The 13,163-nt window shown below is 40.3% G+C and overlaps 1 protein-coding gene across 11 annotated transcripts in view; it reads left to right on the top strand.

Annotated features, from left to right (window-relative positions):
- tex2 (testis expressed 2) overlaps positions 1–13,163 on the top strand; it is a 48,649-nt gene that overhangs the window by 22,393 nt on the left and 13,093 nt on the right. For 2 of the 11 annotated variants that reach the window (XR_009119546.1, XM_058049005.1), the window contains exons 4-7: positions 5,993–6,096; positions 8,037–8,489; positions 8,743–8,875; positions 9,826–9,969. The gene's annotated coding sequence lies outside the window, so the exon portion shown is untranslated. Of the gene's footprint in view, positions 1–5,992; positions 6,097–7,925; positions 8,490–8,738; positions 8,876–9,667; positions 9,775–9,825; positions 9,970–13,163 lie in introns of those variants that run through there. The other 9 variants (XM_058048995.1, XM_058049002.1, XM_058048997.1 and 6 more) reach the window with 9 other exon arrangements.

Here is a 13,163-nt window from a genome sequence, read left to right as displayed (position 1 = left end):
TTTTGACCTACATCACAAAGCTGAGATGCTGCTTTTTCTTGGCCCTTGCATCCTTTATTTCATAAAAATATATTCAAAATGTGCTTTTTATACAGCCCAAATTGTTTTTATTGGATCTGTTTACAGTAAAAACAATAGAAAATGACACCATCACTTGTTTGATACAGGTTTACTTAAGTGTAAAAAATCATTGTTTGTCTTTTGAAGATGACACAATGCATGTTGTGGTGCGCTAGTAACCGGAGGAGAAGTTCAGCTGACGCTTTAACAGCCACTTTGACCTTCGACCCTGCTGGGGTGTATCCGCCATCAGGTTGGCGGCACGGCTTCAGACCGTGAGAGCCCGTCTGGCACCGCCAGGTTGACTGCCAGCCTTTGTCCCTCAGTCTGTGTCTGTGTGTGTGTGTTTAAAAAAAAAAAAAAAGTGTGGCGTCTGTAATGCAGTGACACATGAAAGAGGTCGATGCAGGGTTGCCGCCTGTATGTCAGCGCACCCCCCCCCCCCCACCCGCCACCCCCTTGTCCCCGACACACACACACACACACATTACATACACTGACATACAGATTTATGTATTTATGCGATGCGTCGGCATAGCTCAAAGGGATATGACTGAGGGGGGGCGCGAAGGAGGCTGTTTGGGCTGTAGACAAAGATGGATGTGGTGCTGAGGGGGGAGAAAGGTGGTGATGGGAGACATTGAAGTGAAGGAGGAAGGGGGGGCTGACTGGGGTGGGAGACATCTGTGGAGTGATTCTTGGGACGATTACATATTCAGTACAACAAGTTATCGTAGACTTGAACACTGCATCACAGGGACCTTAAGTAATACTCCTGAATGAAGTATTAAACTTCATGTTTGTCCAAAAATGGCTGACTAGTCTCGAAATGTATCAATTGTGATACTTTCAAAGAAGCTGCAGTACCGGACTCTACCACTGGAGGTCAGAAAATTGCATTTTCACCTGCACTTTGGACACCCTTGTTCAAGACGCAGTAAATAATGGAACATTTTCTTTCAAGAAAAGAGCCCAAAATTGCACAAAAGAAGTAAAAACTGAACATTTCACTCAACAGTTGATGTTTTTTGAGTGTGTTTTATTAACTGCAATAGATTATTAACCTTTCTAGATGACTATTGTTCATATTTTTGTTCATAAAGGGTAACACTGGTGTGTGTGAGTGATAGGAAGAAAAGCTCTGTCTCAAAAGCAATTACTGCCGTATTGCAGTTCTCTGTGAACTGTTCTCTGTGATGTATAATTTACTGTCTTTATCGACGGGCAAACGTTAAAGAAAGGAAAAGGAGGGAGCGAAATAAAGGGGATGGGGGTGTCTGGCTAACTTCAATAGCCTCTCTGTGTCCATCTAATATGGAGGACTAGCATGCTGGGAGTTGGCCCTCTCCATTCAGACAGAGTCCAAACTCATAAAGGGCTCTTCTATGGCCCCCAACCTGAAACCCACCCACCAAAGCCCTCGCTGGTTCAGGCCCCTTCCATGGGAACTTGAAATCTGCAACGTAATCCCACTTTGGCCCCTGGAGAAGCCTTTCCAAACAAACCATGTGAGTTCTAATACTCAGGACTTCAGAAGTGGCTCCTGGCTAGGCCTGAGCTGCTGCTGCTTCTCCACCACCACCACCAGCAACAACTCTGCCCTACGTCGTTCTTTTTTATACTCCCCCTCCCTCATTCTCTCGCTTTCTTCTTTCCAGGGATAGACAACAAAAGAGAGGGATCTCCTTCTAATTGCTTCGAAAGATTGAAAAGCCGAGAGGGGTGGTGGGCGGCTGCGGAGGGAAATGAGAAACTGAGGCTCTGGAGGCAGCGGGGGACTGTCAGTCTGGCTTTGCCCCGTCCTGGATGTGCAGGCGCTGGGATAAAGGAGCTGGCAGGACAGCCCTGGCCTTGTAGAGCCCAGGCTGAGTGGATCAGAGTGGAGGCGGGTAACTCCCAGGGCCCGGCTTTACAAGTGTGGCCAAACACCAGGCCGGGAGAAGAATGTGGAGGAGCCGGAGCAACTCAGCTGGAGGCCCCCTTCAGACATGGGAAAGAATGTTGGGTCTTCAAGATGGGATTCGGGAAGTACATACAGACCTCTGAAGAACGTCATCCTATCCCCGTTACTCAAAGTGAATCACCATAAGTCACTTGTGACTTTACATCCGTATACTTTCAATCAAAGCCCTCTAGCTGGCCCGACCACTATCAAAAGCACTGACCTACATTTACAACTTGCTAAATTCTCGTATTTTTGGTGTTGTCATGTCAGCGTAATCTGCCCAGGGCCTTCAGAATCAGGAATGCTGGCCCATGTCACTTCTACAGTATTAGCAACAGGGCTGTTTCTTTCACCAATCATATTTCAGATTTGCCTCACGTTGTCAGCTAGCAGGCGTACACTGACGGCAGTGTTTTTTTCATTTCATTGGTTGATGTCGGAAAAATCATCAGTCAAAGTTACCAGTGTGCTTGAATGCATCATCATATGAACAAGGCAGCGATTAAATGATCCTGTTCTAATACCAAGAAAGTTGACAGACACTGTGCTGTTCATCGTTATAGTTCATATATATATTCATATATATATATATATTTTTTTTTTTTAATTTTTATATTAGACAGCCTGGGAAATGGTTTTTAGTTTGGAAGTCTTCCAAACCAGTACTTAAATCTTATATTTTTAGATAAATGTTGATTCTGGACTGGTATAGATGATGTTTGAGTGCATAGGTTGGGATATTGGAGTGTTAAAAAAAGAAATTTGTTAATTCGATTTGTCACTTTAGTAATAATAATGGTAATCACAACCTTTTCTGTAATACTCTGAATTGTTATATTGTGTTTTTGTATATTGTTGTTGCTTTGTATAGTTGTGAGATATTAGTATTGGTATTTAGAGGTAGATTGAGTCGCCCAGGTAACTAAATACTTTCACCACTTTGAGGTCATTCTATTACAATTTTTAAAAGAATATATGAATAAATGATGCTGTTTTGTAGTGGGATGTGGCCAATTATACGCATATTGAAGCAAATTTGATGTGTAAATTAAGTATTTTGAACATAAAAAAAATGGCTAAATTACAAATACATTAAACCGTCATTTAAAAGCATGAAAAAAATATTGTAAAACAGATTTTTCACCCCCAAAAATAGGTTACATTCAGAGGCATCCTATATTTTGGTCATTTTCAACATAAACACAACATTAAACGGTAATGATAGCCTCTTAAAAGGTAATGTTAGAATGCAAAATGGAATATAACCGACATAAACGAGCTTCCCCCCGGTGCAGTCATATGAGATCCAAAAGGTTTTGGCACCACAAGCTCCAGAAAGTTCCCTCCATGACCTCCTTTCATCCCTCCATCCCTCCGCCTCGCCTCCTTTTAATACAAATCAGCCTCTCAATGCCACGCACATGTTTGCGTGTTATTTGAACTCCGCCAGAGAACTTCAAACAGCGTTCAAAGTGAGTTTTTTTTCTTTCTTTCTTTCTAACCTCCCCCTCCTCTTCTCGTCTCTTTTTTTCGGGGAGAACACAGCCATGTTCGCGAGTGCACCTGATCAGAAGGTCGAGAGATGGGGATTATGATATGCAAATGAGGCTTTGTTAGCGGCGCTGCACAGAGAGCGAGGTAGCATGAAAAGGTGGCACCCCGACTCACCTCCATCACCTCACCTTCTGTTTTTCCTTTTTAGCACTGCCGTTTCTGTCTGGCACATACAGGCCCACAGAAGACCCCCTTTTTTTTACTCCCATCTTTCGTTCAAATCAAAAGACAACAAAGAAAAGCCAGCGTTGAAATGTTGAAAGCCATTGGCGGACTCTCTTCAAGCAACAATGTAACAGTCGTTTTACTTTAAAGTAACAGCGTTGCACTCATTTAAGTATTATGCTAACCTGGAAGAGGGATAATAGCATCTCTTGTTGCCATGGCAACCTCATATGGCCAATTTAGTTGTCCAGTTTGCACAGAAATGACTTGCATTTCACATTTTTATCCTAACTTTACTCGCCTCACGTTAATTCCTTCCTGCTGGGAGTTACCTATAGTTTTTTTGTTTACTATCAAGCCATTTTGGCTGTGTTGAATATTTATTTATGTACTCAATAATTGAGTACAGCTGTGTACTTAACTATTTATGCCACAATGACACAGTAGTTAATTGCTATTGTGTTTAAGCACTATAGCAAGACTGTGGCACCTTCCACTTCCACTGCCAGGAAAATACCACTGTACAACATATTAAGGTATACAGCAGGGGTCTCAAACGCGGCCCGCGGGCCAAATGTGGCCCGCAGGACACTAGTACTGAATAACTGTTAATAGTTAACCTCCCTATCCGTGTGGAAGTGGTAAGTTTTTGGCTATTTAAGTTTAAAGGAAATAACGTGAAGGCTACCCTTTAGGTCGCTAGCTCTCTAGTTTGCGAGTTAGCATGTGTCTCAAGACCCTGCAGTTGCGTAATATGTTGTAAATAAAAAAGTATAAATGTGACTATAGTCGTGTTTTGTCATGTCTACAGGGCTCTAATAATGCTTTGTTAATTTTAATCTGAAAAAAATAATTTGTCTACCCACCAACTATATGTGGATTCTTAGGTTTTTATTATTTGCCGTTTTATTATTATTATATTTATTTATTACTGATTGATTTTCTTTATTCTTGATTTGTTTATTTATTTTTCATCTTATTTTGTGCAGAAAAATAAAAATGAACATATTTGAGAACAGTGGAATGTTTTATCAGAGTTTTTATTGTAGAAAATTGGAACCAAAGCAAAGTTTATTCAGTTTTTTGTTTTTAATAAATGCATTTTTTGGGGTTTTTTTTTGGAAAACCTGATGCGGCCCAGTCTCGCCCAGGCCCTAGCTCCAGTGGCCCCCAAGTAAATTGAGTTTGAGACCCCTGGTATACAGTATGTTACAACATACAGACTACAACTTACTACACATACCATACCATATACTAGTGATGTCAAAGTATTTCCCAAAGATTCACCACATGAAGTCACTCAACACATGACCGGTAACGTAATGTCCATTGAATAGCATCTGTCATCACCATGGATACCGCCGCGACCGCAACAGAAATACCTGGAGAAATGTAGCTTCTATGTAGGCTCTGGTGTTATTTGATCAGTCAAATACCTTCACTAATGACAAGATATCAGGATTTATTTTTTTTTATTAGGTTTAGGTGTCTCCATCCACGCCAAACATACAGCAAAGTGAACATTAGGAAGAGAAAGCGGGTTGGTTAATACCCAGTATTCAGCGGGTGAGGGGGTTACATTACTGCATGATTAAACATGCAATATTAATGCATATTAATGCAAGATAATACATATTTTTATTAAATTGTGATTATATTCGGGGGGTTATATTAGCTGATTTTTGCATGCGGACGAGTGGTTAGTGCACAGGCCTCACAGCTAGGAGATCCGAGTTCATTTCCACCCTCGGCCATCTCTGTGTGGAGTTTGCATGTTCTCCCCGTGCATGCGTGGGTTTTCTCCAGGTACTCCGGTTTCCTCCCACATTCCAAAAACATGCTAGGTTAATTGCCGACTCCAAATTGTCCATAGGTATGAATGTGAGTGTGAATGGTTGTTTGTCTATATGTGCCCTGTGATTGGCTGGTGACCAGTCCAGGGTGTACCCCGATTCTCGCCTGAAGACAGCTGGGATAGGCTCCAGCACCCCGGGACCCTCGTGAGGAAAAGCGGTAGAAAATGAATTAATGATTTTTGCGGGGGTCATGACCACGCTACCCCTTGCTTGCCTTTAGCGCATCTAGCCAACCTGATGTTAGCTGTTAGCTGCTAATTAGCTAGCTATCAGATATCCTTTGTCACACATGTATAGCAGCTAAGAAAAGTTCAACATAATGTATGCATGTACAGTTACTAAAGGTCTTATGATAGTAACCGTACTGTAGTAAACTCCTTCTGACTTAATCGCTATGTGGCTGTGTTCAAAGGATTCCAAACAAGATGGCGGCCTGTGCTCCCGTTCCAGCTATTCGCCTGAGCCCACCATCTGCACGGTGATGTCCAGAGGAGTCTTTCATGGAGGGAAAAAAAGGTAATTAGCACATCAGAATGGAGATGGCTTTTGAGTTAAACAGCAGGGGCCCTGAGAGCTTTTCATGCATATCATACTGTTAAATCACTTTGGAGAACAAGAGACAGCTACTAAGCCTTCACTAAAGACCAAGGTGGGGTTATATAAGTCATAATTAACACACCACACCCTTATTTTGGCATCATATGTGTCATTGCCGTCCTATACTGTACGTCTTTGACACATGGACTCAATAAAAGACGCTAAAGAAATGAATCCATCATGCTGACATCAGAGAACTTTAAAAAACCCTTATTGTCCTTTGATTTGTTTACATGCTATATAACATAATGTGTGGAGTGTCTAATGCTGATTTTGGTGAAAATGATTTATAGTATCGTGTTTGGTTACTTTCAGTTCCAATAGCATATAGCTAAGACCACCCGTGAATAACAAATAGACGCAAGTGACTAAGACACCCATTAAAATTTCTGGTTTTGACACCCTAAAAATGACTTTGTGCTCCCTCTTCAAACCCTCCTACTTTTTTTTTTAAACCGCGTTCTACTTGAACAATCACAGTGGACCGTTTGGGCGGGGCGGCAGGAAATCCAACAAAACACTGCTGGAAGATCTAGAAAGCTTTTTGTGCGGGTTATTGTGTGTAGCTGCTCTACAGGAGTCCACAACTCAATGCAAAGTCCAGAAAATGAGTATAATAGTTCCTCCTTAAACATATTCATGAGTTCAACCTTCTGCTGCGGTGCTGTTAGCTTTTTTTTGGCTAGCTTTCCCGTGGCTGTGGCACCACCAACAGGAAGTACAAGGCACAAATGAAAGCGCTCAGCCATTCAAACCTCACAGTTATGCTGACATTTTATGCTTTATTATTAACTATATATACTATAGTTACTAGTATATATAACTATATACTAGTATGTTTATACTATTTGCAATTGCATTTAGGAACACATATTTATCGTAATCCTAAATGATTATTCTTATCCTAAGGTTCATATTCATTTTATGTGCACAAAGTAATAAAGTTAATTATTCCAGTATTTTCATTTCCAAATGTTTTGGTAACAACCACAATCACAAAAAAAGGGTTGCCAACCCATAACCTGCTCAACAATATCTACACGTGCATCTTGTGGCCACAAGGTGGCACTCAAGTAAATAGCTTTACTATAGGGACAGTTTTTCATTGTAAAACATAAAAACGGCACCATAATTGTCATGTAAAGGGATGTAACTGCTGTCATCATTATTTTCAATAGCAAGTAGTGAGAATAAAACAAATAAATAAAAACATAAATAAAATAAAATAAATAAAAGCAGACCGTCATTAACATTGTGCTCAAAATATTCCATACAATATGTTAAATACAGATCAAAATACATATGTACTAAACTATTCATGTGTATTAAATGTATTTTATCTATTTATTTTTATTTAATATGTATATTTTATACATTATCTTTATATTTAAAAATATATATTTTTATTCATACTGGTAATATAATTAGTATAGCTAACATTTTCTTCAACTTATTTCATACAATAATTTTTAAGGTCAGGCAAGCACACACAGGTAAATATAATGCACAGTTTTAAAATATGAATATTTAGATTATACAATTAGTTATTATAAATTTCCATGTGATACATCTATTGTGTTTAATTGAAATTTAATGCTTCGGCAAATAACATAAAAATAACTAAAACACAAATAATGAAATATTAAGCTTTAATGGTGTAATGAATTAAAGCCAACTGATGTTGTTTCCAGCCTGAACCGGTAGATGGCAGTATATCCCAATAGATACGGCGATACAGAACTAGTTTAAAATGACACGGACATCAGCTTTTTTTGCGAGTTTTCTTCTTTTTCTTCCCATTTATTTGAATCCAACGACTTTACTCATTGTTCTTGTGTGTAAATCTATTTCCTGTTAAGTTGTAGTTTGAGTTTGTGGATGAGGAAGCTGGTCTGCAGCAGCGCCATGACGCAGCCTGACAAGCAATCTTCCTGCAGCAGCACAGTTACACACGGTGAGGACCAGCAGCTAGCATACGCACATTTAAGTGAGAAGGGGGAGGAGGGGTCCTGAAGGATGCATCTAATAGCGGAAATGCAATGTCAGTGTTGAAAAGGAGGAGGGGGTGTGGCGCCGACCAGCTTCCCATTCACCAAAACAATCATCTCGCGTATTCGCGCCAGAGAGACGTGCGGCGGAGCAGGTTCGGGGACCAGCCTACGGCACCCCTCCACCCCCATCCCTCTCCTAGCGATCCAGTCCCTTCTTGGGCTGTTCACGTCCGGAACCTGGACAGATTACGCAGATTTTGAAAGCCTGGATGCCAAAAGCTGTGCCGTGGCCTGGGGATCCTGGATGATGCACTAATCAGGGTGAGTTTTGCATCCGAGGGTTTTAATCTTGAAATGTAGTGGATTACATTGTTGGTGTAGGCCCAATTAGATTAGCAAATCTTCCTCGCAACCACGATAAATGAAGCAGTCTCGATGCTACACTAGTCTATAACAAAGCTGTACTGTCTCTTTAAGAGCACATTTATGCGCCTTATCTGAATTCATTAACATTTACCGCCATGTGAAATTGTGAATGCTTCATTCTCGTGTCCTGCTCCGCTTTACAAGCTAGCTTTTCAATCGAAGGAGCTTCAAGTTGAGGATTTGGATGTCTTCCTGTGAAAAAGATGACGTCTGTCAGTGTAAGGGGGGCGTGAAGGCACCATGATCCACAGGGGGAGCTTGAATGTCTGTCGAGTCTTAAGGTAAGGCCATCTTTTGTATGTTACCATGACCGTATATTATGGAGTGTCATCCGTGTTAATTCATCTATTTGTTAGGCTACTTCCTCGTTCATAGAGGATAATGAACATATATATGGGACATACCATTATGGCACTATGAGGGGGTGGACAGTTCTATTGAGACCATCTACACTTGTAGCCAGAGTTTCAAAAACATTTCACATCTTCCTTGGCCTTAAAGGTCCCGTATTATTATGCTTTTCTTCCGCCAACCATTTTATATGTGTATGTCTCAACGCATACAATCATGCACTCTATTCACTTTACATATAATGCTGCATGTATCCAATAATAATAAGACTTCTAGCCCCCACGTCTGTAGCTCACTGACATATAGTTGATAGAGCTTTATTTTAAGATGTGTAGCGAAGCCTGTTTTGTTGTGTGTTTGTTTTACTCCATGAAGTGGTGAGTGTTTACACCGGGCGGGTCTATGAGGAAGAATGTTTTTGTCACACTTAAATGTTTCAGGTCATAAAACAAATGTAAATATTTGTCTATATTAAATATTATATTATATTATTATGTTATATATTATTATATTATATTAATATTATTATTAAATATTATTAATGTAAACACAACTCAACACATAATTCAGTTTTTAAATGAAACCTTTATTATTAAGGGAGAAAAAAAATCCAAACCTCCATGGCCCTGTGTGAAAAAGCGATAAACCTAATAACTGGTCGGGCCAACCATAGCAGCAACAACTGCAATCAAGCGTGATAACATGCAATGAGTCTCTTACAGCGCTGTGGAGGAATTTTGGCCCCACTCATCTTTGCAGAATTGTTGTCATTCAGCCACAATGGAGGCTTTTCCAGCATGAAGCGCCACAGCATCTCAATAGGATTCAGGTCAGGACTTTGACTAGGCCACTCCAAAGTCTTCATTTTGTTTTTCTTCAGCCATTCAGAGGTGGACTTGCTGGTGTGTTTTGGATCATTGTCCTGCTGTAGAACCTAAGATGGTTTCAGTTAGAGGTCACCAACAGATGGGTGGAAATTCTCCTTCAGGATTTCTTGGTAGACAGCAGAATTCCATTTATCACAGTGAGTCTTCCAGATCAAAACAACCCCCTCTCTATACAATCTACTATCTTATCCCTGATGTTTATATAGTATTGCTATATGCTATTATTACAGTAATAATGATGTCAAGCAGTGAGATTTTAATTACTGTAACTGTATGGTTGCAATTGTGTTTACTATCATGGGTCATGTCTTCATTGTTACTATTGCTACTAGTAAGTTGGACTGTTTCATTTCACTGATATCATCTCCAGTGTGACCCTTAGCCATCATTGACATTTAACTGTTCTGTTTGTCACTGTTGTTGTTTTGGGAATTCTTGTTGCTGCTGTTTTTGTCTCTCCCTCTATTGCCCCCCCCCCCCCCCCCGACACCACCTTTCTCTTCTCTCTTCTTCTCTCTTCTATCTCTCTCTTTTCTGTTCTTCTTCTTGCTCCGGTCCGGTCGTCCCAAATGGCATAGCAAAGACATCAAAAAACGGCAAATAAAATTTCATGGTACAGGGAAGTTGTAGCCAACACCTTTCCTGACACAGAGCAAATCTGTCTAGCATGTAAGGGCATTTAGATCAACAATACTATCTGCCCCAATGGCTGGACGGGACAAAAAAAAAACAAAAAAACAAAACAACCCCCAGACCATCACACTACCACCACCATATTTTTACTGGTGCATTTCTTTTTCTGAAATGCGGTGTTACTTTTATGGCAGACAGATGTAATTTCTTATCAGACCACAGAGTATTTGGGGATCGTCAAGATGTTTTCTGGCAATATTGAGACAAGCGTTAATGTTCTTTTTGTTCAGCAGTGGTTTGGGTCTTGGAACTCTGCCATGCAGACTGTTTTTCCTTACGTTGCAGTTGTTTGGGTGTTCTTGTGGGGTCTTTTGTGACCTCTTGGATGAGTCGATGATGATCTGAAACATTTAAATGAGACAAACTTGTATAACCAAAAATAAATTCAAACACTTTTTCACACCACTTTGAGATAATCTGATGCAACCAAATTGTGATCGCACTCATTTAGTTTTCAGCGTATGCTACAGAAATTTCCAGACGCATGGCCCTGCATGTGTGACACACACCGCTGAAAAGACACACACATGCTTGCCACTGGACAATAAAACTATAGTACAACACAACACTCATTAGGGAGCCAGTGGAGCAGCCGGCGGCCGTTGTCACTGTAACAAATAGGCACACGTGTCACAACTAATTGCTTCTATAATATGACCGTGAGTGTGTCTTCACTGGCTAGCTGAACTGCACACAGACAAAGCATGAGCTGGTTGCACATACTTTTTGTTGTGCAAGTCTAACTGACACCCTTAACATTAATAGCATGTGGTGAATTTCCTCATTGTTAAACAGGAAGTTAAGGTTGGCCTGAGGAGGGGGGGAAGTTCTTTGTTGATTAGATCACACACAGAGATTTGTACAGTAATTGTACTCTGCTTGCATGCAAAAGTTAAAAAGTTAAATGTCCCCTGTTATGCAAAAGTGGCTACAAACATGAAAAACATCTATCATGTCCTTCACTTGTTTGGAGAACAGGTGCTCAAAAGGCCACTTGCTACTCAGCGGGGCTTCACTGCAGATCTTAAAATAACATCCTGAGCTCTGGCAGCTATCCATCAGTCAGCTACAGACGAGGGAGCTGTAAGATTGATCCTTTTTGGTTTTATTGAGCGAATAGGCTAGCCTTGCATTGTGTTATTGGTACAAAGTGACTGGAATGTAAGCACTTTAGCTCACATACTGTAGCTACACTATGCTAGTGTTGCTAACGTTGCTAACGTCTCGACCCAATGCACTTCTTTACATCTTTAATGCTAATACAACTACATAGCTGTACCTCCTTAATAGAAATGTCAAAAGTCTTGCATGATGTGCGTATACATGTAAATACATGGTCAGTATTGTGTAGGAGGATGATTTGTTTTAAACACCCAGAGGACATGGAAGCCCATTACACAATACGCTATGCATATTAATTTGAAGCCTTCTATTTATGTGGCTCATGTTTTTTTATTAGCACCGGGGTGTTCCAGCTACCCCCAGCACTCATCCTCATATGCTGTCTTTCATTAGTAGGACACAGAGATACTAAATGTAATGTCCATACACTCTAATGGTTGTTTTTTCGGACTAGAAATATGAGTGCTATTAATTTGGGCTTTACACTAGTGGGGAATGAAGATTAATTCATAGAAAAAAAAATATTCTAATGTGTCTTAGTGCTGACACACCGAGGTTTGTTTTCTCCTTGCTGTTGTTTTGAAACTTTAATCACTTAAACATCACGATTATGCATCTGTTCATCGTGTTTAAAGTATCTTCTTAGGATGCAAATCAGTGTCTTTTAATTAAATGGAGCTCATAAGGAGCTAATTGTACATATTTGAGGAAGGCTGTAGGGCTGTTAACAGCTGATGTTTGCAGCCCTTAGTGTTGTGTTTTTATGTGTTGCTGCAGTTCAGTAAAGCTACATAACGCACGTCCTCGCGGAGCATATCTAACCTTTCACCATTCACCAAGCCTCTCGGATAAATAAGAGGTCGGCAAGGATAAAGAGCAGAAAGCGATGAGCTCCTCGCTGTTGTCACGGCAACTGCCACATCAACTGCCTCGCACGGTTTGATGTTTGACGTGTGGATTCTAAGAGGCTGTCGTCGTTTCTAGTTGCTGCCTTTTGAGAGCGAGCGTGAGTCAGAGGAGATGGTGCTCAAGCTACACATACATGAGGATATTGTGGAGATATTTAGTTCAATTTACTTGACAAAAATGAATGCACATTAATGGAGTTCACGCAGAAATGTTTTTTATGTGTCATTTCTTTAAAATAATGTGCCTAAACTGTAATGGTAATGGTTTTATTTCATTTGAACATGCATCAGATTACAATTGAATGCATCACATAATCAGTTCACAATTCCACATGTCCAAAAGGAGTAGGAAGAAGCAAAGCTTATTAAATCCTACGCCTCCATCTGGTACTTTTACAATCAGTAACTGTTTCATTTGTTCACTTCCTGCTTTCCTAATATAGTTTAAGGGTTTTTTTTTTTGTCACGTACCGAAGTACGAGGTGATATGACCATCCAATGACATAATGGGTACCATAGTAAGTGTCAATATAGTGATATGTATAGCACATCATGACTGGTTCAAGACTCTTCATCCTTGTATTTAGCAAACATCAACTGCTTGTATT

This window comes from Doryrhamphus excisus, chromosome 15 (genome assembly GCF_030265055.1).
Source record: "Doryrhamphus excisus isolate RoL2022-K1 chromosome 15, RoL_Dexc_1.0, whole genome shotgun sequence".
Classification (NCBI taxonomy): domain Eukaryota; kingdom Metazoa; phylum Chordata; class Actinopteri; order Syngnathiformes; family Syngnathidae; genus Doryrhamphus; species Doryrhamphus excisus.
Note: the sequence above shows the minus strand (reverse complement) of the source record. Positions and strands in the feature narration are given on the sequence as shown.